Here is a 27,962-nt window from a genome sequence, read left to right as displayed (position 1 = left end):
CTTGGCCTCTTATTCCAAGTGTCTGTGGTTTTCTGTAAAAAAAAAACTTCCTAATGGTTGTGTGAAATTTCCCCTTCACAAGTGTCCAACTGAGTCCCTGTGTTCATTTTAAAATCACCATCTCGATCCACTCGACTAATTCCCTTCATAATTTTAAACACTTCATTCGTGTCTCCTCTTCATCTCCTGTATAAGCTCAGCTCTTTTAATCTTTCCTCACAACTCATCTCCTGTAGCCCTGAATCAGCCTCATTGCTCTTCTCTGGACCTTCTCTTGTGCTGTTATGTCCTTTTTGTAGACTGGAGACCCAAACTGCACTCAGTACTCCAGATGAGGCCTCACTAGTGTGTTATGAAGCTTGAGCAGAACCTCCTGTGACTTGCACTCCACACATCAAGACGCTATATAACCTGACATTCTGTTAGCCTTCTTAACCCTTAAAAAGCCACAACCGACTTTAGTCGATTCCCAGTGCAATTTACCAGCCCGCCAGAGCTGATCAGTCAGTGCCAGACATTCATTGAGCAGCCAGCTTCGTGACCACTGGCAAATCAGCATCACTGTCCATGGGGATTGAGCCGCAGCACTAGACTGGTCTGCTGGCATCAGCGTTGGTCTCTGTGTGCAGCCAGTTCAAGCGCAGTTGGCTCGGTGATTTACTGAATGTCATCAATGGCATCACTTGCACCTTCTATACAGTGCATCCGTAAAGTATTCACAGCGCATCACTTTTTCCACATTTTGTTATGTTACAGCCTTATTCCAAAATGGATTAAATTCATTTTTTTCCTCAGAATTCTGCACACAACACCCCATAATGACAACGTGAAAAAAGTTTACTTGAGATTTTTGCAAATTTATTAAAAATAAAAAAATTGAGAAAGCACATGTACATAAGTATTCACAGCCTTTGCCATGAAGCTCAAAATTGAGCTCAGGTCCATCCTGTTTCCCCTGATCATCCTTGAGATGTTTCTGCAGCTTCATTGGAGTCCACCTGTGGTAAATTCAGTTGACTGGACATGATTTGGAAAGGCACACACCTGTCTATATAAGGTCCTACAGTTGACAGTTCATGTCGGAGCACAAACCAAGCATGAAGTCAAAGGAATTGTCTGTAGACCTCAAAGACAGGATTGTCTCGAGGAACAAATCTGGGGAAGGTTACAGAAAATTTTCTGTTGCTTTGAAGGTCCCAATGAGCACAGTGACCTCCATTATCTGTAAGTGGAAGAAGTTCGAAACCACCAGGACTCTTCCTAGAGCTGGCCGGCCATCTAAACTGAGCGATCGTGGGAGAAGGGCCTTAGTCAGGGAGGTGACCAAGAACCCGATGGTCACTCTGTCAGAGCTCCAGCTGTCCTCTGTGGAGAGAGGAGAACCTTCCAGAAGGACAACCATCTTTGCAGCAATCCACCAATCAGGCCTGTATGGTGGAGTGGCCAGACGGAAGCCACTCCTTAGTAAAAGGCACATGGCAGCCCGCCTGCAGTTTGCCAAAAGGCACCTGAAGGACTCTCAGACCATGAGAAAGAAAATTCTGTGGTCTGATGAGACAAAGATTGAACTATTTGGTGTGAATGGCAGGTGTCACGTTTGGAGGAAACCAGGCACCGCTCATCACCAGGCCAATACCATCCCTACAGTGAAGCATGGTGGTGGCAGCATCATGCTGTGGGGAACTGGGAGACTAGTCAGAATAAAGGGAAAGATGACTGCAGCAATGTACAGAGACATCCTGGATGAAAACCTGCTCCAGAGCGCTCTTGACCTCAGACTGGGGTGACGGTTCATCTTTCAGCAGGACAACGACCCTAAGCACACAGCCAAGATATCAAAGGAGTGGCTTCAGGACAACTCTGTGAATGTCCTTGAGTGGCCCAGCCAGAGCCCAGACTTGAATCTGATTGAACATCTCTGGAGAGATCTTAAAATGGCTGTGCACCGACACTTCCCATCCAACCTGATGGAGCTTGAGAGGTGCTGCAAAGAGGAATGGGCGAAACTGGCCAAGGATAGGTGTGCCAAGCTTGTGGCATCATATTCATAAAGACTTGAGGCTGGAATTGCTGCCAAAGGTGCATCGACAAAGTATTGAGCAAAGGCTGTGAATACTTATGGACATGGGATTTCTCAGTTTTTTTATTTTTAATAAATTTGCAAAAATCTCAAGTAAACTTTGTTCACGTTGTCATTATGAGGTGTTGTGTGTAGAATTCTGAGGAAAAAAATGAATTTAATCCATTTTGGAATAAGGCTGTAACATAACAAAATGTGGAAAAAGTGATGCGCTGTGAATACTTTCCAGATGCAGTGTATATAATAGATTGTTGCAGTAATTTTTTTATAGTTTTTACAGTTCATGTGCAGTGTGTAAAATGATCAGTCTTGCAGTAATTGTGATGCTCTTTGCATGAAAAAAAAAATTCCACTTTTTCTTGTTGAATTGTGACGTTTCCTTAAAAAGTGCAGCAAAAAAGTATTTGGCATCCAGAGGATGCATTAACCCCCACGTATGTGGCAATTTAAAGGCGTCTCATAAGGTGGACTTTTGATTTCCAGACCTCCCATTGTGTATTCAAGCCTCACATTTGTACTTCTTTTGTGTAATTCTTTACATTTCCTGACATTAAATTTCATCGTCCACAGATCTGCCCAAGCCTGTCTGCTACCCAAGTCTCTCTGTGATGATTCAACGGATTTGATTTTTGTCCACCAGTTATAGCCCATTTTCAGCGGATGCCAACACAGTTATAATGTGCAGACTCACCCCAGACGATGACCAGACATTGGAATTGTGAGGCTGCGTCGCTGAACACGGTGCCACCCAAATCCTTTACTAACAATAATAATAATTCTTTGAATTTATATAGCGCTTTTCTCACTACTCAAAGCGCTCAGCAATTGCAGGTTAAGGGCCTCGCTCAAGGGCCCAACAGAGCAGAGTCCCTATTGGCATTTACGGGGTTCGAACCGGCAACCTTCTGATTAGCCAGTGCAGATCCCTAGCCTCAGAGCTAGACGAGTGCCACCAAGCTTCAGGTCCCTGTGTGACTCATGTTGGCCCTGCCTTTCTTCAGAAAAAGCCTTTTCATTTCTCTTTACTATGGGGCTCTGCCCCCTGCTGGCTTCGCTTGCCAACCCCCGGCTGGGTGCTACGCACTAGCTACATTGCGGATCTGCTGCTCGTGGATGTACAATTTAAACAGGTTGTTATTTTCATGGGAATTGTTACATATGCATAGTAGACCTAACTATTTTACATTACAGCGAGCAATTAAGCAGAGTAAAAAAAGAGTAAAACGTAATAATTTAAAAGTAAATTATGTTTCATGCTGCGCTAGAGGTATTCATTGCGTAATACGACTTTGTTCTATTTGGCTTAAAAAATTAACACACACATACTTTTTAAACTTACACTTTTACTGTAAAACTTCAGCAAAAACAATTTTTTGAAGTAACTTTTCATCAATATCGCATCGAATTTTGTATTCTGTGTTTGGACTGAATTGTGACAACGAGACGTATAACTGCCCGTGAGTGAATTTAATTTCTTTCTCTCTAATAAATAAACCGACTTCTTCTAATGTTTGTCCCTGTGATTTGTTAATTGTCACAGCAAATGCTGTTCTCACGGGAAACTGTAAACGTTTTAATACTGTGGAACATTACCCAGACACAGAGAGGCAGACATGTTTAAATCACCCCACACACGTTTATTTACAAAGTCCATATTTGCAGTAAAGTGCACCACAGTCCCCAAGTGCCCAAAAGTCCTGGCCACAACACAATGCCTTCTCTCTCTTCAGGCCGCCTCCTTGCCTCCTCCCAGACCTTGTCCTTCTTCCACCTGACTCAAGACACTGAATGGAGGGAGGCGGCCCCTTTTATAATCACCCGGATGTGCTCCAGGTGCCTCCCAACAATCTTCTGCTGACACTCCCCAGTGTGGCGGAAGTGCCGGCTGTGCACCTGGTAACACTCCGGGTGTCCCCGATCCTCTCCCCACCACCCCAGCACTTCTGGGTGTGGCGGAAGTGCTGAGGTCCAGGGCTCCCAAGGCATTGAGTTGACCACGGGTCCCTACGGGGTTGAGCTTCCAAGCTCTGTACCCATGGTCCCCATAGCCGCCAGGGCGGTCACCTCGACGTGGTCTGTGGAAGGCGTATAGCCCTCTTCTGGTCCTCCGGGGCGTCACGGCCGGGTCGCCCCACCTGCGACAATGCGAACGCCATATGAAGATCTCCTTTGGTGTCTCATGTTATCCCCTGAAGATGGACTACATTACCTTTCTTGTCGCCTGTTAAAATTTTACATGTCAGAATTGATCGACCAATTTTGAACAACAACAACAACATTTATTTCTATAGCACATTTTCATACAAAAAGTAGCTCAAAGTGCTTTACATAATGAAGAAAAGAAAAATAAAAGACAAAATACAAAATTAAAAAAAGACAACATTAGTTAACACAGAAAAGGAGTAATGTCCAATGGCCAGGGTGGACAGAAAAAACAAAAAAAAAAACTGGAGAAAAAAATAAAATCTGTAGGGGTTCCAGGCCACGAGACCACCCAGTCCCCTCTGAGCATTCTGCCTAACATAAATGAAATAGTCCTCTTTGTAGTTAGGGTTCTCATGGAGTCACTTGATGCTGATGGTCATACAGACTTCTGGCTTTTAATCCATCCATCATTGTTGGAACATCATGGTGCTTTGGGTAGATGGTGGTGGCTTGCGCCACCACCAAAAGGACACCGGAAAAGGAAACAGAAGAGAGAGTAGGGGTTAGTACAGATTTTGAATGAATAGTTATTATAATGAATTGGATATACAGAGTATCAGGATTTAAATTACAGTGAAGTTATGAGAAGGCCATGTTAAAGTAATGTGTTTTCAGCAGTTTTTTTTTTAAAGTTCTCCACTGTATTAGCCTGGCGAATTCCTACTGATAGGCTATTACAGATTTTAGGTGCATAACAACAGAAGGCCGCCCGCCTCACCACTTCTTTTAAGTTTTGCTCTTGGAATTCTACGGAGACACTCAGTTGAGGATCTGAGGTAGCGATTTGGAATATAAGGTGTCAGACATTCCGATGTATAAGATGGGGCGAGATTATTTAAGGCTTTATAAACCATAAGCAGAATTTTAAAGTCAATTCTGAATGACACAGGTAACCAGTGTAGGGACATCAAAACTGGAGAAATGTGCTCGGATTTTCTTTTCCTGGTAAGGATTCTAGCAGCTGTATTATGCATTAGTTGCAAACGATTGATGTCTTTTTTGGGTAGTCCTGAGAGGAGTGCGTTACAGTAATCAAGTCGACTGAAAACAAATGCGTGAACTAATTTCTCTGCATCTTTCGATGATATAAGAGGTCTAACTTTTGCTATGTTTCTTAAGTGAAAAAATGCTGTCCTAGTGATCTGATTAATATGCGATTTAAAATTTAGATTACAGTCAACAGTTACCCTAAGCTTTTTACCTCCGTTTTGACTTTTAATCCTAATGCATCCAGTTTATTTCTAATAGCCTCATTGTATCCATTATTGCCAATCACTAAGATTTCGGTTTTCTCTTTATTTAATTTGCGAAAGTTACTATTCATCCATTCTGAGATACAAGTCAGACATTGTGTTAGTGAATCAAGAGAATCGGGGTCATCAGGTGCTATTGATAAATACAGCTGTGTGTCATCAGCATAGCTGTGGTAGCTCACGTTGTGCCCTGAGATAATCTGACCTAATGGAAGCATGTAGATTGAGAAGAGCAGCAGACCCAGGATAGAGCCTTGTGGAACACCATATAGGATATCATGTGTCTTTGAATTATAATTACCACAACTAACAAAGAATTTTCTCCCTGCCAGGTAGGATTCAAACCAATTTAAGACGCTACCAGAGAGGCCCACCCATTGACTAAGGCGAGTTCTAAGAATATTATGATCAATGGTGTCAAATGCGGCACTCAGATCTAAGAGGATGAGAACAGATAAATGGCCTCTGTCTGCATTTACCCGCAAATCATTTACTACTTTAACTACACAACTAATCTGGTCGTATTGCATAGCCCATCACTCAGACATAAATGACGCAATAATATTACAATACAGTCATTCGGCTGGTGGAAGACCAGACGGTGTTAACGGTTGTAAATATTCTTCGTGATATTGTAAGTTGATGTTTTCATCTTCCGCACCATCACCACCAACTGTTTCAGTGTAGTCTATTGATACGCATTTAATCAATTTGCCGTGTAACCGATGTCAATTTCCGCGTTAATTCGTTTGATTTCATCGTTTCTCGGTGCCCAGGATTGCCTGTGTACTCACTTCTTCTGTTGATAACCCTTCGGGATGAAATTCTTCAATAAGATTTGGACATAATACGTTGTCTTTTATTGGGAACTTAAAGTGAGGAAAACATTCAAATTTATAAGAGCTGAGAGCGCAGGAACTGAGTCTGACAAAAGCAGTCACACAAATGAGAGGACCACAGGCATGGGCCGTGAACCGGAAATGGTGGAGAGGAGGGCGGAACTTGAAAAAATCTCCTGGCAGGACTCTCGTCTCATCGCAGGATTTTTTTTATATAATAGAGAGATATAGCTCTGTGTTTCAAACCCCAAAGATTTTTATATTTTCTTGGCATTTGCCCAGCCTGCTGTCAAAACGAATTCTGCCTTCAGTGACAGCAAGCAGGAAGAATATTTAGATCAAAATGACAGGGAAGGAATTGTCCTGATTTTATAAATATTATGCTGAGATTCTTTTTTTTTTTTTTTAATTTCCCATTGTTATAGAGGACATAAGCAAAACTAAAATTTTGGATCAGTTTTCAATGGAGAGAACTTCACCCTCGTGTTCCATTTCAGTTGAGCCTCAGATTATTCGGATCTCAGAGAGCTGACAAGGAATGTGAAACACAAACGTCCGTCCTTTGATTTCTCGTCTCTTTTGATCCTGTGTTGTCCTTCCATGGTCTCATTCTCTACCAGCCTATAAAAGTTTCCTTCCTTCTCTGTTCATTTATGAGAAAATCCTTGAGCAGCTCTCATTCCTTCTTTCCTTCTTTCACCTTGGCAGACCAAAGTGAATCTTTTATTTTGTGGAGCTCTGACAGGTTCTAAGATGGCGGCTCTCTGCCTCCCTTGTGACTCTACTGACAATGGACCATCTGAAGCTGACAGAGAGGCCCACTCTGAATCTTACAAAAAAAACAAAACAAGCAGCTGAGGCGCTCTGATTGCCTGGCCATTGTGGCAGTTGATTGGTCGATTTTCATTATGGGCTACCTGAGCAAATGTTTTACTGGTCTCAAAGCACAAAGTCCCTTCTCTGCTCGCTCTTAATAAGTGTGGCAGAAGCCCCCTGTGTACTGGGACTGTCCTTAATAAATCTTATCTGCTGTCTACCACCTCCTCTCAGAGCTTTGACAGTCAAACGACTGACCGACCTTCACAGTGACACTCCAGTCTGTCAGCAGCCAGCTTGTCCAGAACTGTTGGGCCAGGGGAAAGTGTGAATTATATTTAAGATTGACACACGAAGAGAACCTACAAGCGATTTAAAGTGTATTCAGACCCCCTCACTTCCTACACCCTTCATTGTAGTAGATTAAATTTTTAACTTGCTGTGCTACCTGTCTAAGATGGGTTCAAATCTAAGTAGTCAGTGTTAATGTTTGCAGTGCACCATCTGTTGGAGCATATTCCATAATGCGTGTGGTTTTGTAAAAGCTTTGTTAATGTCTGTAATGTGTCATTTTTTTTAATGACACATGCATAGCGTGTTATTGTTACAAATGTTTTATCAGTTGTCATTTCAACAGGTGGTGCATTAAAATGCCTTGCTACATAAGTTTGTGATGCACCATCCATTGAAATGGCAAATGCACTGCATTTTATGACTACAAATGCTTGTGATGTTCAATCTGTTGGAATTAAACATACAGTGCAGATGCCTGTCATATGCCATTTGGTATAGGATTAGTGAAAGCTTTGTTAATGTTTGTGATGTGCCTTTTTTTTTTTGAATGACACATGCATGACTTTTTATTATTAGAAATGTTTATCAGTAGTCATTCCAACATGTAGTAAGGCTGGGTTGGTCATTCCAGCCTTACTACAAATGTTTGCACCATCTGTTGGAGTGACAAAAGCAGTGCATTTAACGATTTCAAATGCTTGTGATGTGACATCTGTTGGGATGAAAAATACAGTGCAGATGCCTGTCATATGCCATTTGGTATAGGATTCTTGTTAGTGTTTGTGATGTGCCATTTTTTTAAAATGACACATGAATGGCATTTTGTTATTACAAATGTTTATCAGTTGTCATTCCAACACGTGGTGCATTAAAATGCCTTACTACAAATGTTTATGTTGCACCATCTTTTGGAATGACAAATGCAATGCCTTTTCTTAGTAAAAACTAATGATTCCAGCCATCTAAGAGAAGCTGAACTCTAATAAATTTAGTAAACCTCAGCGTCAATGTTTTCAGTGCACCATGCAGGGCCTGTGTCTCTGTTATATGCCATTTGGGATGGAATTCGTAAAAACAGTGTTACTGCTTGTGATGCACCATCTGTTGGAATGACGAATGCAATGAATTTTGTTACTAAAAATGTTTGTGATAGCACCATCTTTTGGAATGGCAAAGACATACAGATACACACAGACACGGAGACTCTGATCCTTTTATTAAGGTGGATGGATTAATTTGCCATTTTTTCCCTTCACTCTGTACTCCGTATCTCAATGACAAAGTGAAAGTATGTTTTCGTAAGTGGGAGCTTATTACAGCGTGTTGCCATACCCACCACATGGCAAACCACCCGGATTGAGATCTGAGTGCTGCCATGCTACAGGTTGACACCTCAGCACCACACTGAAGAGTGTGAGGTTTTTTTACGTTGGCTGGAGTGCCAATCCTGCCACCAACCCACGAGTTTTCCGTGCAAGTTGAAGGACCTGCTCGCAGGACTGGATGCAGATTAAGATCATACCCAGGACGGAGCAATTGCAGGTTAAGGGCCTTGCTCAGGGGCCCAATGGAGTGGAGTCACTTACCGAGTTTTATGGGATTTGAACCGACAACCTTCCGATTACCAGTGCAGATCTCTAGCCTCAGAAAGTTTTGCACATTTATTGAAAATAATAAACTAAAAGTCTGTTATTCACTTAAGTATGCCGGACCTTACCTCAGTACTTTGTAGAAGCTTATTTGGCTGCAAGTCCAGCTTTGAGTCTCTAGAAGCTTTGCACACCTGGATTTATGCAGTTTCCTCCATTCTCCCTGGCAGATCCTCTCAAGTTCTGTCAGATTCGATGGGAAGTCTCCATCAACTGCCATCCTCAGGTCTCTCCCACATGTTCTGTGGGGTTTAATTCGAGGCTTTGGCCGGGCCACTCAAGGACACTCTGGCGTTGTCTTGGCTGTGCGCTTCGTGTCATTGTCACGCTGAAAGGTGAGCTGTCACACCAGTCTGAGGTGGCGTGCACTCTGGAGCAGGTTTTCTTCAAGGACCTCTCTGTTTATCCATCAAGTATGTTATGAAGATGCCTAGGATTTTATGATTGACGTATCAAATTGAGTAAAATGCCGTGCAGGAGAAGTTCACAGGTTTAAAATTCCTCTCAAGCTGACTATTTTTAAAACCACTTAAAATTGGCTGCCAGATTTGTTCAGCTTATTTTGGTCTAAGAATTTTAATCTCCTTCAAAAATGTCCCATCAGCACTCCGTGGGCACGACACTGTAGACAGAGTAGCAGTTTCAAATGCAATTCAAGGTAGAATTTAAAGTACTTCTCAGATAAACAGGCGATTATTTTTCTTTTTTGGGATAATTAGACTTCTTTTTTGTTTTTGTTGAAAATGTGGTCAGTTTATTTTCCAGCACTGTGAAAAATCCAATTACCTCCATTTGACTTTAATCATTGACTTCAAGTATATTTTACAATGGAGTGTCTGCATGGGTTGTACTAACATAGATAGTAAAAAAAAAAAAGACCCCCAACGTTTGATCTGACTGCTGCATTTTTTAGGGCTGAAGTAATGGAGTCGGCTATTTACATATTGGGGGTGTGATGGGTCGGTGCTTTTGTACTTCAGCACCAGAGACCAGGGTTCAAATCCTTTCTGGGTGTTTTTATTCTCGTTTTTTAAACTGCCGGATATGCTGATTGCAATTTCTATCGATGTGACTGAAAGCCCCCCACCCCCAACATACAAGATGCAAAGCCTTTTATCGCTGCCAGCGTGAAGCCCTGGGGTATTTTTTGGCACCCTAACCTGTTCAGTTTTGTGTTTTAAAGGCTGTAGCGATGTCGTCTGTGGACTTTTTATATTGTTTATTAAAGAACTTTGAGTAACATTAAACACTTAAAACATTAAAAATAAAAAGAGGTTATATTTTTATCAGATGGCTAGAAGATCAAATAATTTATTTGAATATGTGAAATTGGAAATGTGAACCCATTCTATTCCAATGTACAGTACATGTAGCCAGAGTGAGAGTTGAGACAGTTTTACCAACTCCAGTAAACCAAGAGGCGGGGCTACTCTGACATCACTACTGCTGGGCCCACCCCCTAGCCTTTATAAGCAGGCCTTCTTGGAGTTTTTGCCACAATTGCTTTCCTTCTGACTGTCGCTTCTGTCCTTGGACTTTGTCTTGGGTTTCTTTCCCTTTTTATTGCCTTGTTACCCACTGCATATCCTCTTCTCAATTCCTTATTTTCGTCTTTTGATTCTTCTGTTTGTTTTTCAGTAAGTTCTCATTTAATAAAGATTCACATTGGGACCCGTCTCATCTTGCCAGAATTCTTCCGGTTCCTCTCCCACATATACATTTAGGTCCATAAATATTTGGACAGAGACAACTTTTTTCTAATTTTGGTTCTGTACATTACCACAATGAATTTTAAATGAAACAGCTCCTAAGCACTTGAAGTGCAGACTTTCAGCTTTAATTCAGTGGGGTGAACAAAACGATTGCATAAAAATGTGAGGCAACTAAAGCATTTTTATAACACAATCCCTTCTTCATTTCAGGGGCTCAAAAGTAATTGGACAAATTAAATAACTGGAAATCAAATGTTCATTTCTAATACTTGGTTGAAAACCCTTTGCTGGTAATGACAGCCTGAAGTCTTGAACTCCTGGACGTCACCAGATGTTGGGTTTCCTCCTTTTTAATGCTCTGCCAGGCCTTTCAGTTGCTGTTTGTTTGTGGGCCTTTCTGTCTGAAGTTTAGTCTTCAACAAGTGAAATGCCTGCTCAGTTGGGTTAAGATCAGGTGACTGACTTGGCCATTCAAGAATTTTCCACTTCTTTGCTTTAATAAACTCCTGGGTTGCTTTGGCTGTATGTTTTGGGTTATTGTCCATCTGTATCCTGAATCACTTTGACTGCTGTATTTAGCTGGATTTGAGCAGACAGTATGTCTCTGAACACCTCCGAATTCATTTGGCTGCTTCTGTCCTGTGTCACATCATCAATAAACACTAGTGTCCCAGTGCCACTGGCAGCCATGCACGCCCAAGCCATCACACTGCCTCCCTCCACCGTGTTTTACAGATGATGTGCTATGCTTTGGATAATGAGCTGTTCCACGCCTTCTCCATACTTTTTTCTTGTCATCGTTCTGGTAGAGGTTGATCTTGGTTTCATCTGTCCAAAGAACGTTTTTCCAGAACTGTGCTGGCTTTTTTAGATGTTCTTTAGCAAAGTCCAATCTAGCCTTTCTATTCTTGAGGCTTATGAGTGGCTTGCACCTTGCAGTGCACCCTCTGGATTTACTTTCATGCAGTCTTCTCTTTATGGTGGACTTGGATATCAATACGCCCGCCTACCCCCTGGAGAGTGTTGTTCACTTGGTTGGCTGTTGTGAAGGGGTTTCTCTTCACCATGGAAATGATTCTGTGATCATCCACCACTGTTGTCTTCCGTGGATGTCCAGGTCTTTTTGCGTTGCTGAGTTCACCAGTGCTTGCTTTCTTTCTCAGGATGGACCAAACTGTAGATTTTGCCACTCGTAATATTGTAGCAATTTCTCCGATGGGTTTTTTCTGTTTTCGCAGCTTAAGGATGGCTTCTTTCACCTGCATGGAGAGCTCCTTTGACCGCATGTTGTCTGTTCACAGCAAAATCTTCCACATGCAAGCACCACACCTCAAATCAACTCCAGGCCTTTTATCTGCTTAATTGATAAGGACATAACGACGGACTTGCACACACCTGCCCATGAAATAGCCAAAGAGTCAATTGTCCAATTACTTTTGAGCCCCTGAAATGAAGAAGGGATTGTGTTACAAAAAATGCTTTAGTTGCCTCACATTTTTATGCAATCATTTTGTTCACCCCACTGAATTAAAGCTGAAAGTCTGCACTTCAACTGCATCGGAGTTGTTTCATTTCAAAATCATTGTGGTAATGTACAGAACCAAAATTAGAAAAAAGTCGTTCTCTGTCCAAATATTTATGGACCTAACTGTAGTTTCGAATTTTGAAGGCACTTTTTGAACCTTGGAAGCCAGGGCTCCCTTTTTAAGCCTGGCTGGGGTCAGGCTACCTGGGGTGAGGCTGGGCTACATCTGGACAGGCCAGTGAAGGCCCTTTACCTGCTTTGTGGGTCTTTTTAGAGGCGTCGCACCCCTTTTCTCCATATTCATATCTGCGTTGTACAGCAGTGGTTCCTTTGTCACTTCCATCTCGTTATTAACTGGTGGCTGGTTGAGAAATTCAAAAGTAAGTAAAACGTCACCACAGCTATTTAAAAGGGTCCTGAATCGTAATAAGTGAATTGTCTTAAATTAAGTCCCCTTTAGTTTTGTCTTTTGCAGCAGTGGGTTCTAATTAAGAAATTAGTTGAAGTGAAAACCTGCAGCCACTGTGACCGCCCAGATCTATAAGTGAAAGACACCCCTACTGTAGCATTTAAGACAAAGTCCTCTTACCTGAAAGGTATACAATACAATTTATGTTTGTAGAGCCCAACATCACACAAGGAGTGCCGCAGTGGGCTTTAACAGGCCTTGCCTTTTGACAGCCCCCTAGCCTTGACTTTGTAAGAAGACAAGAAAAAACCCTTGTAGGGAAAAAATGGAAGAAACCTTCCAGAAAGGCAGTTCGAAGAGAGACCCCTTTCCAGGTAGGGTGGACATGCAGTGGGCGTCAAGAAAAAAAAAGGGGTCAAGACAATACACAGAACAGAACACAAGTCATCCTCAACACAATAGAAATATTACAAGTACAGAGTAGAATTTAACAGTAGATGATATCATGTAATAGGATTTGGATTTGTTCAGAGTCCTGGAGACCTCGGCCATCAAGCTGCCTCCCCCTATTGGCCATTTCACAGCTGAGTCAGCGCTGGGACGAGTCCTGCGATCCTCAGAAGCAGGTAGAACAACTTGGCACGGAGAAGAGAAACAGAATAGGAGATGGTTAGTAACAAATTAGAACATAGATCATATGCAAGCACCATATGTTTTAGTGCTGATGACTAACAACAGAGATGCAGTCTGTACAGTTGATCAGCAGCTCTAGTCAGGGTATTTCTCTCTATTATATAAAAAAATCTTGGGACAAGACCTGTTCAGAGAGACGAGACGAGACTTTCTCAGAAAGACACTTTCACTTCCCACAAGACTAGACTTTGTGCCAAGAGATTTAACCAGGCCCGGGGCCGGAAGTAAAAGACAAAGAGTAGATGACAAAGTAGAAAGTCGTAAAGAATTCAAAAACGTTGGTGTGATACACATGCAGAACAAATTAGAGATAATGGAAGTAGGAAAATTCGAAAGGCTCCAAAAAATGATAGTAAAGATCGCATTAGCGCAAACAAACGGAAATTGTTAGTCAGTGAAATAATGGAACAGCGAAAAGAGATTGCATAGTGTTTCTTCCCAATGAAGAGGCGTATCCGCGTGAATTAAAAGATTTGTTGTTTGGTGAAGGAGAAATCCACATACGCTGTCACGCTTGGGTCACAGAGTTGCACAGATACACAGATTTTAGAGACCGAAATGTTATTCAGACACTTCAAACAAACAGAAGTCTCTTTCAGGAGTGAATCGATCTCCGTGTGTAGTTGGAGGTGAAAGTTCCGTGTCTCAATTAATAGAATCGAAAATCTTCCTCTTCATAGGGGCGCGCCTCGGGAGTGGGACCCCCAACAGGAGCAGAGGATGTCTGAGGGAGAAGAGAGACAAGGCAGTGAGACAAATGGACAGCTGCTGTACTGGCTTTTAAATGTTCAAAGCGCCGCACGAGATGCAGATCATGCGATGCAGCAGCAGCAGCTCGAGTGAGGATGAGGTAAAAACTACCTGCGACTGCATCTCCTTGGGGTGCGTTCACCCTTCCTCTTTACAACGGCGCGTAGTGCTGGCCTACTGTTTTGGCGAGTGTCTATCATTCTTTGTGTAAAGAAAAATTTCCTAATGTTTGTGCGAAATTTACCCTTATTAAATTTCCAACCGTGTCCCCATGTTCTTGATGAACTCATTTTAAAATAACAGTCTTGATCAAATGGACTAATTCACTTCATAATTTTTAAACACTTCAGTCAGGTCTCCTCTTCATCTCTGTAAATGCTCCGCTCTTTTAATCTTTCCTCATAACTCACCCCCTGTAGCCCTGGAATCAGCCTGGTCGCTCTTCTCTGGACCTTCTCTAGTGCTGTTATGTCCTTTTTGTAGCCTGGAGACTTAAACTGCACACAGGACTCCAGATGAGGCCTCACCAGTGTGTTATGAAGCCTGAGCAGAACCTCCTGTGACTTGCACTCCACACATCAAGGCGCTATATAACCTGACATTCTGTTAGCCTTCTGAACACGACATGCTAAACTGAAGTAGTGTAGTTTGGTATGAAGACCAATATGTCATGGAGTCCTTTAGCTTTACTACGAGCGTATGCTGCATTTGTTAACCGTATTTTCTAGGGAGACTCACACTTTTTGGACTGGTGTGTTTTCAAGATGGCTCACACGCATAGGTCTTCAGTTTGTTTAAGATGATTCTGTGAAACACATGCTTCTCCTGAAATTTTTCTTTCCTGTTAAACAATTTGTATTATTTATTAGATATTCCCCAGCCCTGCTGTCGCTGGATTTTGCTGATATTGAGTAGGTGTTTTCCCATGGCAACTTGTTCACAGTTTAGTTTAGTGGACGAGTGCTGGCGGCTCCGTCAACCTTGAGAGCAAAGCGAAGTCGTCTTGTACGGAGTTAGCCGCAAACATGGACAGGTTCTGGAAGGTGCCGCGTGTGTCCTTAGTCACTAAGAGGCATAAATGCAGCATGCGTTTCTGCTGTTTATCTTTAAGATCAGGTTTCTCTTGTAGTAATGTCCTTGCCTGTCTTGCAACAAGAACTCTGGCTTTCTTTTCATTTGCCTGTCAAGAAAATGTCAGTTAAAGTAAGAAAAATTGAAAAAAAAATACAAAAAGGCTTTGTGTAGTTCTTCCATTGAAATGAGTGATTCATTTAAGCATCAAGATCACTTCTTCATTTATTTGTTTGCCTCCTTAATAGAAGCTTCAAGTGAAAGAATACAGTGAACTTGATCTTCAGCTGCCTATCCACCTTAATAAAAGGAGAAGTGTCTGGGTGTCCGTCCGCTTGCTGTGTCTCGGTCTTTCCAACTGATGGTTCATCACAAACATTAACACTGCTTTTAGATAGATAGATAGATAGATAGATAGATAGATAGATAGATAGATAGATACTTTATGAATGCTATACCAAATTTCATATGTATTGCATTTGCCGTTCCAGTAGATGCTGCTTCTCAAATATTAATATTGCTTTTATAAATCCCATACCAAAGGACATATAACAGAAACATGAATTGCATTGATCATTAATTTAACAGATGGCGCATCACAAACATTAACATTGCTTTTATAAATGCTACACCAAATGACATATGACAGACACATATGCGTTGCATTTGTCGTTCCAGTAGATGCTGCTTCACAAACATTAACACTCTTTTTACAAACTCCATACAAAATATTATATGACAGAGACATATGTATTTCATTTGTCCTTCTAACAGAGGGTGCTTCACAAATATTTACATTACTTTTACAAATCCCATACCAAAGGACATATAACAGAAGCATGAATTGCATTGATCATTTCAACAGATGGCGCATCACAAACATTAACACTGCCTTTATGAATTCCATACCAAATGACATATAATAGACACATACGCATTGCATTTGTCATTCCAACAGCAGGCACAACTGCTTTTACAGATTCATATCAAATGTCGTATATCAGAGACCTATGCATTGCATTTGTCATTCCTTCAAATGGTGCATCACAAAAATAAACACTGCTTTGATGAATCCCATACCAAATGGCATATAACAAAAACAAGAAAAGCATTGGTCATTCCAGTAGATGGTGCTCCACAAACATTAACACTCCTTTTACAAATCCCATACCAAATGTTACATAAGAGACATATGTATTTCATTTGTCATTCTGACATATGGTACTTCACAAACAGTAACATTACTTTCACAAATCCCATACCAAATTGCATATAACAGAAACATGAATTGCACTGATCATTTCAACAGATGGCGCATCACAAACCTAGTGCTACTGTCCATTTGTTAACCTGTCCTTTGTTTTAGGGTACCGGGCGTAAATCAGGTTGCAAAAAGAGTCTCGAAGTGTGGGTATACAAGCTTTATAAGTGAGGTGCACAAATATCCACAACAAAGGAAATGCCCGTATTACAGTCCACCCGGGATTTCTGCTTAACAAAAAATGCATTTAAAATTCTAATGACCTGCTTGTTTAACACTTTGATTGATTGATTGAGAGATGAGAGGCACCATATAATAGCTAAATGGATAGATGAAAGGCACTATATAATAGATAGATATGAAAGGCACTATATGATAGATTGATATGAAAGGCACCATAAGATAGTTATGAAAGGCACTATATAATAGATAGATAATGAAAGGCTGTATAATAGATAAGGAAAGGAAAAACTTTGTCCCAGGGAAACACTTCCTAAGCTCAGTATTGAGAAAGTTTAGTTGCCGCACCAAAGTAAACCCAAGTGATTTTAGTCACTTTTGGAAACTTTTTTACGTTTCCTTCTCCACTGTACTCTAAAATACTATAAATAAAACATTTTAAACACTGAATGAATGGATGTAATACTGAGCAAAATAAAAATTAAAAGGAATGGTTACTTTTGGTGCCAAGGGTAGAAGAAGTAGAAGGAGGAGGAGAAGGACATGGTGGAGGGGACCCCCTAGCTGGAATGTAACAAAGCCCTGAGTAAAGTTTTTTCTTAAGAACTTTGCAACAATTCCTCCGGTCCTGTTTTTTGTTTTGTCATTCCGGGGGTGTTGAGAGTGCAACATGTGGGCGAAAAGGAACGTCACTTATAAATTCAAGGTGGGACACACTGTCACTCAGGAAACAACCTCTGGAAAGGATTTAGGAGTATATGCTGATGCAACATTCCCATCGACTTAGCAATGTGCTGACAAAACGTTAGGCTGTATTATAAAAACTGTTGAGTTTAAATCAAGGGACGTTAAGCTCAAACTACTCAATATAACTCATTAGCAAGACCTCATCTGGAGTTTGTGTGCGGTTCTGGTCACCACAGTACAAGAAAGACATAGCAGCACCTGAAGCTGTGCAGAAGAGAGCAACCAAGTGCATCATGGGACTGAAGGACATGGTGTACTGTGACAGACTCTGAGACTTAAACCTTTTTAGTCTGAGCAGAGGAAATGGTATGGGGACGTCATCCAGGTCTTTATTATCCTCAATGGCGTTGATAAAGAAGATCCAGCAACATTCTGTCAGCTAAAGGGTGAATCACATACTCGAGGACACCTAGTGGAGATTAAGGGGAAGTGCATTTAAAACTGAAGCCACAAAGAGTCGTGGGCTTCTGAAAGAAACTAAAGAGACATGGAGTTGAAGCAGAAACCTTGAGGACCTGTAGGAGATATTGGGGACAGCTGAGCTATAAGCTAAACCAGGGGTCTCAAACTCTGGTCCTGGAGGGCTGCAGATTTTCATTCTAACCATCGTCTTAATTAGTGCCGCTAATTAACTTCTTCTGCCTTAGTTTTAATTAACTTGACGCAGACCCCTTCGTTGTTTCTTTTTCTTTAATTAGCAGCCAAACAATAGTGAGACACAAAACATGTCCCGCTCACCTGTGCTCAATATCTGAAGATAAAGAAAGGTGAAGGTCTCAGTAAGGCTGATCTGTCAGGTCACCAAGACATTATGGCGGGGGTCTTAGAAAAAACAGAAAAATCAAGTTTCGGAAATGTCTGCTGTGGCATAATGAGAGCAGCAACAAGCCGTAGAGTTAAATAATGAGTTTTTAATTAACAGCAAGAATCAGCTTCTCATTAAGAAACTGGTTGGAGTTTGAAGCCCCAGTTTAGCTGGTCGTCGGTCGGCTTGTTTCACATCTCATTTCTGTTTGGCTGTCATTTAATAAAGTAAAGAATCAATTCAGAGGACTGAGTCCTTGAAAACAGGGCTATTAAAAAGGGAAAAGGAGTTAATTAGCCGTGAAACCTGCTCACCGATTAGGAAAAGAGTTAGAATTGCGGCCCACCAGGACTCGAGTTCGACACCCCTAAGCTCATCATCATATCTTATCACACCACAGCCGTATCCAGGTAAGAATGGCGCCATTACAGTACAATACAATACAATACATTTTATTTTTGTATAGCCCAAAATCACACAGGAAGTGCCGCAATGGGCTTTAACAGGCCCTGCCTCTTGACAGCCCCCCAGCCTCGACTCTCTAAGAAGACAAGGAAAAACTCCCAAAAAAACTTGTAGGGAAAAATAGAAGAAACCTCTGGAAAGGCAGTTCAAAGAGAGAGACCCCTTTACAGGTAGGTTGGGTGTGCAGTGGGTGTCAAAAGAAGGGGGTCAATACAATACAATACATAGAACAGAACAAATCCTCAATACAGTATAAAATAAAAAGTTTTTTTTTTTTTTTTTTTTGATGTACGGAGCAGAATTTAACAGTAGATGATATCACATAATATGATTTGGATATTTTTAGAGTCCTGGAGACCTCATCCATCAAGCTGCCTCCCCCACTTGGCCATTCCACGGGTGAAACAGTGCTGGGCCAGCCAATCCGATGAAAGGACCCCTATTTCCCATGATTCCTGCAATCCTCCATCAGGGATGACTTTACCTTAGGCAGGCAAAACAACTTGGCAGGTGGGCCGTGGCACCAAGTGCCACATTTGAGTACCGAGAAGAGAAACAGAATAGGTGAGGGTCATTAGCCATTAGCATCCTTAAGATCTTCATCGGTGCATGTAGGGCCTTGGGAACATTCACGGAGAATGTAGTCCATTGTTTGGGTGGGCTCACCTCAGGGACATTCAGTGCTTGTTGTGAGGCCCCATCTAAATAGGTTGTCCCCCCTGACCCCTGAGCTAAATAAATGGTCCTGATGGACTGAATGGTCTCCTATCATTTGTCAGATTTCTTATGATGGAATTAATGAATTTAAAGAAATTTAGGACAAGGCTAAGTGCTTTGAGCATGGAAAAGACTCAATAGTAAAATAATTATTATTATTTAATTCTAGGGGGCTCTGCCCCCTGCTCATTTCACTCGCCAACCCCTGTGTGGGCCCTACGCGCTCGTCATTTCCCAGATCTGTCGCTTGTGACGAATCGTGCTGTGCTTCTGGATAAACACGAACACATCAACTCTGCCTTTGATATCTCCGTCTTTCGAAACTATTATCGCTGACAATCCGTCACATGTTGGTTTATTATACTGTATATGCAAGTGTGATCTTTCAGATTCATATAGAAATTAGGGATGCACTGATACCGAAACGGGTATCTGGTATCGGCCTCGATACCACATTTTCTAAGTACTCGTACTCGTTAAAAAGTCCCCCGATACCGGGGACCGATACCACGGTCTGAGAAATGTCTATGTTTGAGCGGCGTGTAAGGGGGTTAATCACAGGCGCCGAGTGCCCGCCCCCAGGCCCCAGCTGCAGCTCAGAGCGGGGAGAAGGCGAGGCGAGACATGTCAGCCGTGTGGAACTATTTCAAAGTGAATGAAGACGACAAAACAAAGGCGGACTGCAAATTGTGCTCAGCGAAATTGTCCAGAGGAGGCTCAAAAGGTAGCGCATTTAACACAAGTAATTTAATCAAGCACCTAAAATCCCAACACGACAACGTGTACAAAGAGTTTACCCACGCTTCTAAACCAACACAACCCACGCTGCAGCAAACTCTTGCAAGACGAGAGAAAATGTCCAGAGACAATCCACGTGCTGTGAAAATAACACAGGCAATTATCGAGTACATTGCATTGAGTGACCAGCCACTCTCGGAGGTAGAAAATGTGGGATTCCTGCGTCTCCTCCATGTTCTGGAGCCCAGATATAATGTCCCAAGCCGCCGCTACATGACTGATACGGAGCTGCCTAAACTACACGACTCCGTGGAAAAAACATATCCACAGCCTACTGCAAGCCTCCTCTGCGTTTAGTTTCACCACGGATATTTGGACAAGCAGTGTTAGCCCCGTGTCGCTAATTAGCCTAACCTCCCAGTGGATTGACGAGAGTTTCTTGTTTTTTTTGTTAAATTATATGACTAAAGCTGTTACCTGTAAATTTAAATCATGTTTTATTAAGTACTCGGTATCGGCGAGTACTGAAATGCAAGTACTCGTACTTGTACACGTTTTACAAAAAAGCGGTATCGGTGCATCCCTAATAGAAATCCAAGAAAACTTCTTTGTCCGTGTTTTTCAGATAAATTTCGTGTAAAGCGTGATACTTCTGGACGTATGGATTTGTATCCATTATGGGCTGTAGAATTTCTAATGCGTCCGATCGTTTAACTCTTTCGATTCTATGTTGTATCGCTTCTCTGTGCTCATAATTATATGAACCTGACCGAATTGTGGTTTCTTTGAAATTAAACTTGGAGTAGCTTTAATTGTTGCGGGACCACAGATGCTCATAGCGTATGGTCCTGAATTGTGTAAATCTACGTTTTGAGTATTGAATGATGCGAACGCAAACAGAAAATTGTACATGCGGATATTTTGCCTGTAGTGTGTGTGGATTTCACTTTCACTAAACAACAAATCTTTTAATTCTCGCAGATACGCCTCTTCATTGGGCAGAAACACTACTTTACCTCGATGGCAACACGAATTAGACGATCTACAAGTCTCCGACTTAAAGTTTAAAGCCAAACAATATCTACATACTTCTGTCATATCACCTCTGTCCATATCTTCGATCTCTTTTCGCCGTTTTGTTATTTCACCGAGTAATAATTTCCATTTGTTAGCGCTAATGTGATCTTTACTATCAGTTTTTTGAGACTTTCGAATTTTAGTACTTCCATTATCTCTAACCTGCTCTGCATGTGTACCACGCCAACGTTTTTGAACCTCTTTACGACGTTCTACTTTGTCATCTACTCTTTGTCTTTTATTTCCACCCCCGCTTGGACCTGCTAGGTTTCAATTTCACCTGGTCCAGGATGATTATTACTTTCCCTTATTTCACCGAGTAATAATTTCCGTTTATTATCGCTAATGCGATCTTTACTATCAGGTTTTTGACTTTCGAATTTTCGTACTCTCATTATCTCTAACCTGCTCTGCATGTGTATTGCGCCAACGTTTTTGAATTCTTTACAACGTTCTACTTTGTCCTCCACTCTTTGTCTTTTATTTCTGTGGTTAAATCTCTTGGCACAAAGTCTCGTCTCGCGGATGTGAAAGTGTCTCTCTGAGAAAATCGCGTCTCGTCGCAGGATTTTTTTATTAGAACAGTTTTTTGCACACACCGTCAATTTGCCACCGTTACTATAATAGCACATTTACCACAAACGTTTACCGCTAACACGGGGGTGGGGGTGTGGAAAGGGGGTGGAGTGAAAAGAGATGCAGCTAAAGAGGGGCGTCATCTGACGGGCCTCAGAATGTCTCAGGTCGCTGAATCTGTCCGTGGCCTAAAACTGTCCTGACTGCAGCTGGACTCTACTGGGGTTTTTTCCGCCACAACCGGAAGTGGCTGCCAGAATTTGGTCCCTGGGGGGTTTGGGAGTGGCATTATAAAAGGAGTCAGCAGTCACCACTGCAGGAGTCGGGGTCGGGTGGAAGGAAAATGAAGCTGGCCGAGGAGGAGTAAAGAGAGAGAAGAAAAGATTTATAAGTTTTGGGCCTGTGGGAAACGGGAAAGGCGTTTCCCACGTGGTGAACAAAATGAAACCGTCTTTGCTTTTTTATCAGTGCGCCTCTAGCATCTGTCTGTGTCGGGTTGGGTGGCTGGCACACCCCTAGAGCTGTTGCACTGTTTATTGTATTTTAATACAGACGTAGACGTAAATGCAGTTATTTCTGAAGGTTCTCCTACGTGTTCTGACCACCTGGAAGCGGCCGGTGTGCGACTCTGTCTGTGTGTGTGTGTGTCAGTGTAGATTTTCATCTTTAACCGACGTGCGTTTAATGAATGGCACATCATCAGCACAGACCTCACCGGGATTAGTTACTAAATTCTCCATTTTTTTTTTTTAAATTCTTTTTATTTCTATATCCACTTCATCTCCGCCGAGTTGCCCAGTTACAGCATGCAGATCGGTGGTTTTGATCATACAGCTCTGCGATATCTAAGGAAACGACGCGTACCCTGTGACTGACTCAGCTCCGTCTTTTCTCGCTAATGATTTTGGGAGACCGGGGGGCCGCTATCCGAGTCCAGTAAACGGTGGTGGCCTGTGTGATGCGTGTGACTCAGTCTGATATTCCGTCAGGGTACATAATGATGAGGCTTTAACATCCACCCACCGGGGAGGCTTTGAAAAGCCTGTTTACTAACAGATGAATCACATTGCTGGGCGCTTATCCAGAAGCGGTGAAATGGGTTTCATTTTATTCTTATACATTTTCTGTGCGTTTTTCATTTATAGTAGTTATGATTTCTTTTATTATTATTATTAGGAGACGCTGATGACGTGACACTCGAGACCGCAGGCATCTGTGCTTCTTATTCCTCGGCTGTGCCCACTCACGGGCCTTTTTTTTTTTTTTTTATTGGGCTCCACTCATAATTTCATTGCAGGGTTTATCCTGTGCCTTTGCTGTAAATGAACTTCCTGCCCTACGCGATTTCATCCTCTCTGCCCGGACCCCCAGGTTTGATCTTTGGCCCAGCAACCTTTTTCAGGATTCACATCACTTTTCATGGAGTGCAGACATTTAGCGGAGTGGAAAGCTTTGCCCTTTCGCTGTGAAGCTGAAATGCTAAGACATTGAAATATTTCCCCTTATGGCAATGTTAAAGTGGGCATCGAAAAGAACCCCCCCCCTTTTGAAATTTTCCCTTGTTTTTTTTTTTGTTTTTTTTTTTTTTTTGCTTTACAGGCTTAAATGAAAACCCATACAAAAAATATTCTTCCCGGCTTTACTTACTCAATGCAACCTCAAACATCCAAGTGAAAGATATCACAAGTTCAGAAAAATGATAAAAATGTAAAAACAAGACCTACTGAGATTCATAAAAGATCCCCTCCCCATGTTAATGTCGTCTTGTTGACCCCTCTTTTGCTTTAATGGCAGCCCTGAGTCTGTTGGGATTCTTCTCTATCAGCTTTGCACACCTAGATCTCAATATTTGCTGACTCTTCTTTACAGAACTGTTCAAGTTTGGTCACATTGGATGGTGAGCGTTGGTGGTCTGCTATCTTCAGATCTTTCCACAGATTTTCAGTGTGATTTAGCTCTGGGCTCTGACTGGCCGCATGAGGACATTCACTTTTTTCTCCTTCAGCTACTGTGTGGTCAGTTTTGCTGTGTGCTTCGGGTCGTTGTCATGTTCTGCCCATCTCCAACTTTCTGGCAGAGGGTAGCAGGTTTTCCTCAAGAATTTGACGGGATTTTGCCCCATCCATTTTTTTTTCTCCTACCCTAACGAGAGCCCCAGGCCCCCCCACAACAGGATGCTGCCCCCTCCATACTTTACTGTAGGTATGGTGTGTTGTGGATGGTGAGCTGCATTGGTGTACCGTTGAGGCCAAATAGTTTGATTTTGGTCTCATCTGACCAGAAGACCTTTTCCCACTTGGCATCCGAATCTTCAAGGTATATTCTGGGAAACGAGCCTTAAGGTGGCCTTTCTTGAGAAGTGCGACCCTCCTGAACAAGCCACAATGGTGGAGCGCTTGTGAAATTGTTGTCATCTGCACACAATGACCACTCTTTGCCATCAAATCCTGGAACTCCTTCAAAGTGGCCATCGGCCTCTCAGTAGCTTCTCTTACTGTGTGCCACACAATCAATCAGTCAGTCTGTGAGAGTCAGAATTCTGGTTGGGTTGTAGGGGATCAAGTCCTTATCTCACTCAATGACATGCAAATCAATTTATAACTTTTATGTAATGTGTTTTTTCTGGATTTTTGGTTGATATTCTGTCTCTTTCCATTAAAATGAAACGACCATAACATTAAAGACTGTTCATTTCTTTGTAAGTGAGCAAACTTGCAAATTCAGCAGGAGATCAAATACTTCTTTTCCCCAACGGCTTGAGTAGCAGCAGCGTCCACAAACGAACGCGTTATGAAATGATGAGACTCAACACACTTAAAAATAAAAAGGTTTGGGGCTGCCACCTCTATCCAGTAGGGGGTGCTAGCACCCTTGTTGGAATAAGTTCTTTTGTAATTGCGGCATGTTACACAGCCCAAAACTATCTACAGTTGTGCTTGAAAGTTGTGAACCCTTTAGAATTTTCTATATTTCTGCATAAACATGACCTAAAACATCACCAGATTTTCACTCAAGTCCTAAAAGTAGATAAAGAGAAACCAGTTAAATAAATGAGACAAAAATATTATATTTGGTCATTTATTTATTGAGGAAAATGATTGAATATTACATATTTGTGAGTGGCAAAAGTTTGTGAACCTTTGCTTTCAGTATCTGGTGTGACCCCCCCATGCAGCAATAACTGCAGCTAAACGGTTCCAGTAACTGTTGATCAGTCCTGCACACCGGCTTGGAGAAATTTGCTGAAATTCATGGCCGGAACTGGAGAGTGACGTCTTTGTGTCCAGAACCGGAAGTGGCGTCTTCATGGCTGGAACTGGAAAGTGATGTCTTCGTGGCCGGAACCGGAAGTGGCGTCTTTGTGTCCAGATCTGGAAGTGCCGTCTTCATGGCTGGAACTGGAAAGTGGCGTCTTTGTGTCCAGATCTGGAAGTGGTGTCTTCATGGCTGGAACTGGAAAGTGATGTCTTCGTGGCCGGAACCGGAAGTGGCATCTTCATGGCCGGAACTGGAAAATGATGTCTTCGTGGCCGGAACCGGAAGTGGCATCTTCATGGCTGGAACCGGAAGTGGCTTCTTTGTGTCCAGAACCGGAACGTGACGTCTTTGTGTCCAGAACCGGGCAGAATTTCCCATGTTTGATCTGCCGGGATAACCAAGACAGGATTAGTGTGCCCCACCACCCCCTGGCCTGGCGTGGAATTACCTTCACTTGGTCCTTTTCGCGGCCTCCTAAGCGCACAAGTGTGCCGGCGTGTTACAGACTTTCGACTACTAGAATTGCCTGACCGTATGTTTTTCCACCTCCTCCGCTATGTCACTGGGCTCACGGACCCCCTGTTTGTTATTGGGTCGTGTGCTGTCAAGGCTAAAAGATTTTTTTTTTCCCCCCATTGTCATGTAGGTTGAATAAGAACTCTCTTCTGGCAGCATTGTTTCCACATACACAGCACCTTTTGTGCAGTGGCTATTCAGACACATAATGGACCTTTAGAAACTGGACATGGAGTTATTTCTTTGCAGATCCAGCAGGTCTGAACTCTCCACCAGTCCACCTGCTTATTGTGTTTACTTGAATGAGAAGAACAAGGCGGCCTTCTGTTCAGCTGGGTACACATTGTTGCCATGGCGGATGCGTTCCTGTGTTTTGTCAATTTGCGTTGGCCCCATTTCTATCGTTCAGACGAGTCATATCACAAAGATTTGATTAAAACAATGTAAGATTCCTTGAAGAAGGACACCCTTTTCCCTTGATTGTAAGCAATTTTCTTATTAGAGGAAAATGGAACAATTTCTAGTCGCCGAGAAAAGTAACACTGATAATTGCCAGCAGCGGGGAGTTTCGTCTCAAGAGGGCCGCTGATTTGTTATTGTGCTTTAGTGGGATTCCAAGGCCCGTGAATCTCTCTTAATGGCTTCTCACTCTGCTATCTTTGCGCGACTTTTCCATTCCGATTAATGGATTTCCTTTCTGTTTGTTTTTTCACTTCAGTAGCTCATGTAATTCTGGGAAGAGTTCTTAAGAAGAAGATGCGGCTTGGCTGTCTCTTCAGGGTGACGTTAGCTTGAATGAGTGGCTGTTAAGGTGCTCTTGCAGAACTGCTTTTTTGCTCATGTTGAGCTGCTGCCATTGGTCTGATTGGGGGTCTGTGTTGGGTTATCGGCTGTACTGAAGATGACGGAGACTGCAGCGGCGAGTATAGCGCCTTCCTTTGCAAATGTGGCCATTGGTGTCCTTGGTGTTCAGAGCTCAGCGGGGACTTCTGGTAATGCAGTTAGAACATTAGAACACTCTAGACGAGATCAGGCCATTCAGCCCAACAAAGCTCGCCAGTCCTGTCCACTTATTTCTTCCAAAAAAAACATCAAGTCGAGTTTTGAAAGCCCCTCAAGTCTTACTGTCCACCACACTACTTGGTCGCTTATTCCAAGTGTCTATCGTTCTTTGTGTAAAGAAAAAACTTCCTAATGTTTGTGCGAAATTTCCCCTTCACAAGTTTCCAACTGTGTCCACGTGTTCTTGATGAACTCATTTTAAAATAACCGTCTCGATCCACTGGACTAATTCCCTTTATAATTTTCAACACTTCAGTCAGGTCTCCTCTTAATCTTCTTTTGTTAAACTGTAAATGCCCAGCTCTTTTAATCTTTCCTCCTAACTCATCCCCTGTAGCCCTGAATCAGCCTCGCCGCTCTTCTCTGGACATTTTCTTGTGCTGTTATGTCCTTTTTGTAGCCTGGAGACCCAAACTGCACACAGGACTCCAGATGAGGCCTCACCAGTGTGTTATAAAGCCTGAGCAGAACCTCCTGTGACTTGTACTCCACACACGTCAAGGCGCTATATAACCTGACATTCTGTTAGCCTTTTTAATGGCTTCTGAACACTATCAGGAAGTCGATAGCTTAGAATCCACTACAACTCCTAAATCCTTCTCATGACATGTACTTCAATTGTCATCTCCTGTAGTTCTATAATCAGCCTCATCACTCTTCTCTGGACCTTCTCTGTTGCTGTTATGTCCTTTTTGTAGCCTGGAGACCAAAACTGCACCCAGGACTCCAGATGAGGCCTCACTAGTGTGTTATAAAGACTGAGCAGAACCTCCTGTGACTTGTACTCTACACGTCAAGGCGCTATATGACCTGACATTCTGTTAGCCTTCTTAATGGCTTCTAAACACTGTCAGGAAGTCGATAGCTTAGAGTCCACTATGACAGTTGTAGGAAACTAAGTGAAGTTTAACGTCTGCCCACCCGGGGACGCCAAATTGAGGGAGAAAAATGAGTGTGGGGTCCCGTGGAGGGACTTGGTTCAGACGTGAGGGATTTCTGTTTTGCTCAGTGTCACAAACTCAACAGTGAGCCTCAATAAGGTTTGGGGCAGCCACCCGTATATAACTTCCCAGCTGCAAATTTAGAAAATAACTGTACTGAAGTGTACAGGTTGGAGTCCAGAGCAGAACTGATTTGGTGGCTTTAAAGGAGAGCAGAGGAAGTGATGTCATCAGTAGGGGCGGAACCGGAAGTAGTGTCATTGGGCCGGGGACTGGAAGTGGACATCATCAATAGGCCCGGGACCAGAGGTGGTGTCTTTGAG

General features: G+C 42.5%; 1 protein-coding gene and 1 long non-coding RNA gene across 2 annotated transcripts in view; one reads left to right on the top strand and one right to left on the bottom strand.

Moving 5' to 3' along the window:
• ube2f (ubiquitin-conjugating enzyme E2F (putative)) overlaps nt 1-27,962 on the top strand; it is a 164,412-nt gene that overhangs the window by 98,776 nt on the left and 37,674 nt on the right. The gene's annotated exons all lie outside the window — the stretch shown is intronic.
• Nucleotides 156-27,569, bottom strand: LOC127528877 (uncharacterized). Its single transcript, XR_007935488.1, has 3 exons — nt 27,458-27,569; nt 27,068-27,158; nt 156-268 (listed from the first exon to the last, which is right to left on the bottom strand). It is a non-coding gene; the product is annotated as an uncharacterized LOC127528877 (long non-coding RNA).

This window comes from Erpetoichthys calabaricus, chromosome 8 (genome assembly GCF_900747795.2).
Source record: "Erpetoichthys calabaricus chromosome 8, fErpCal1.3, whole genome shotgun sequence".
Lineage (NCBI taxonomy): Eukaryota > Metazoa > Chordata > Cladistia > Polypteriformes > Polypteridae > Erpetoichthys > Erpetoichthys calabaricus.
The sequence above is the reverse complement of the archived record's forward strand: the minus strand, read 5'-3'. Positions and strand labels throughout refer to the sequence as shown.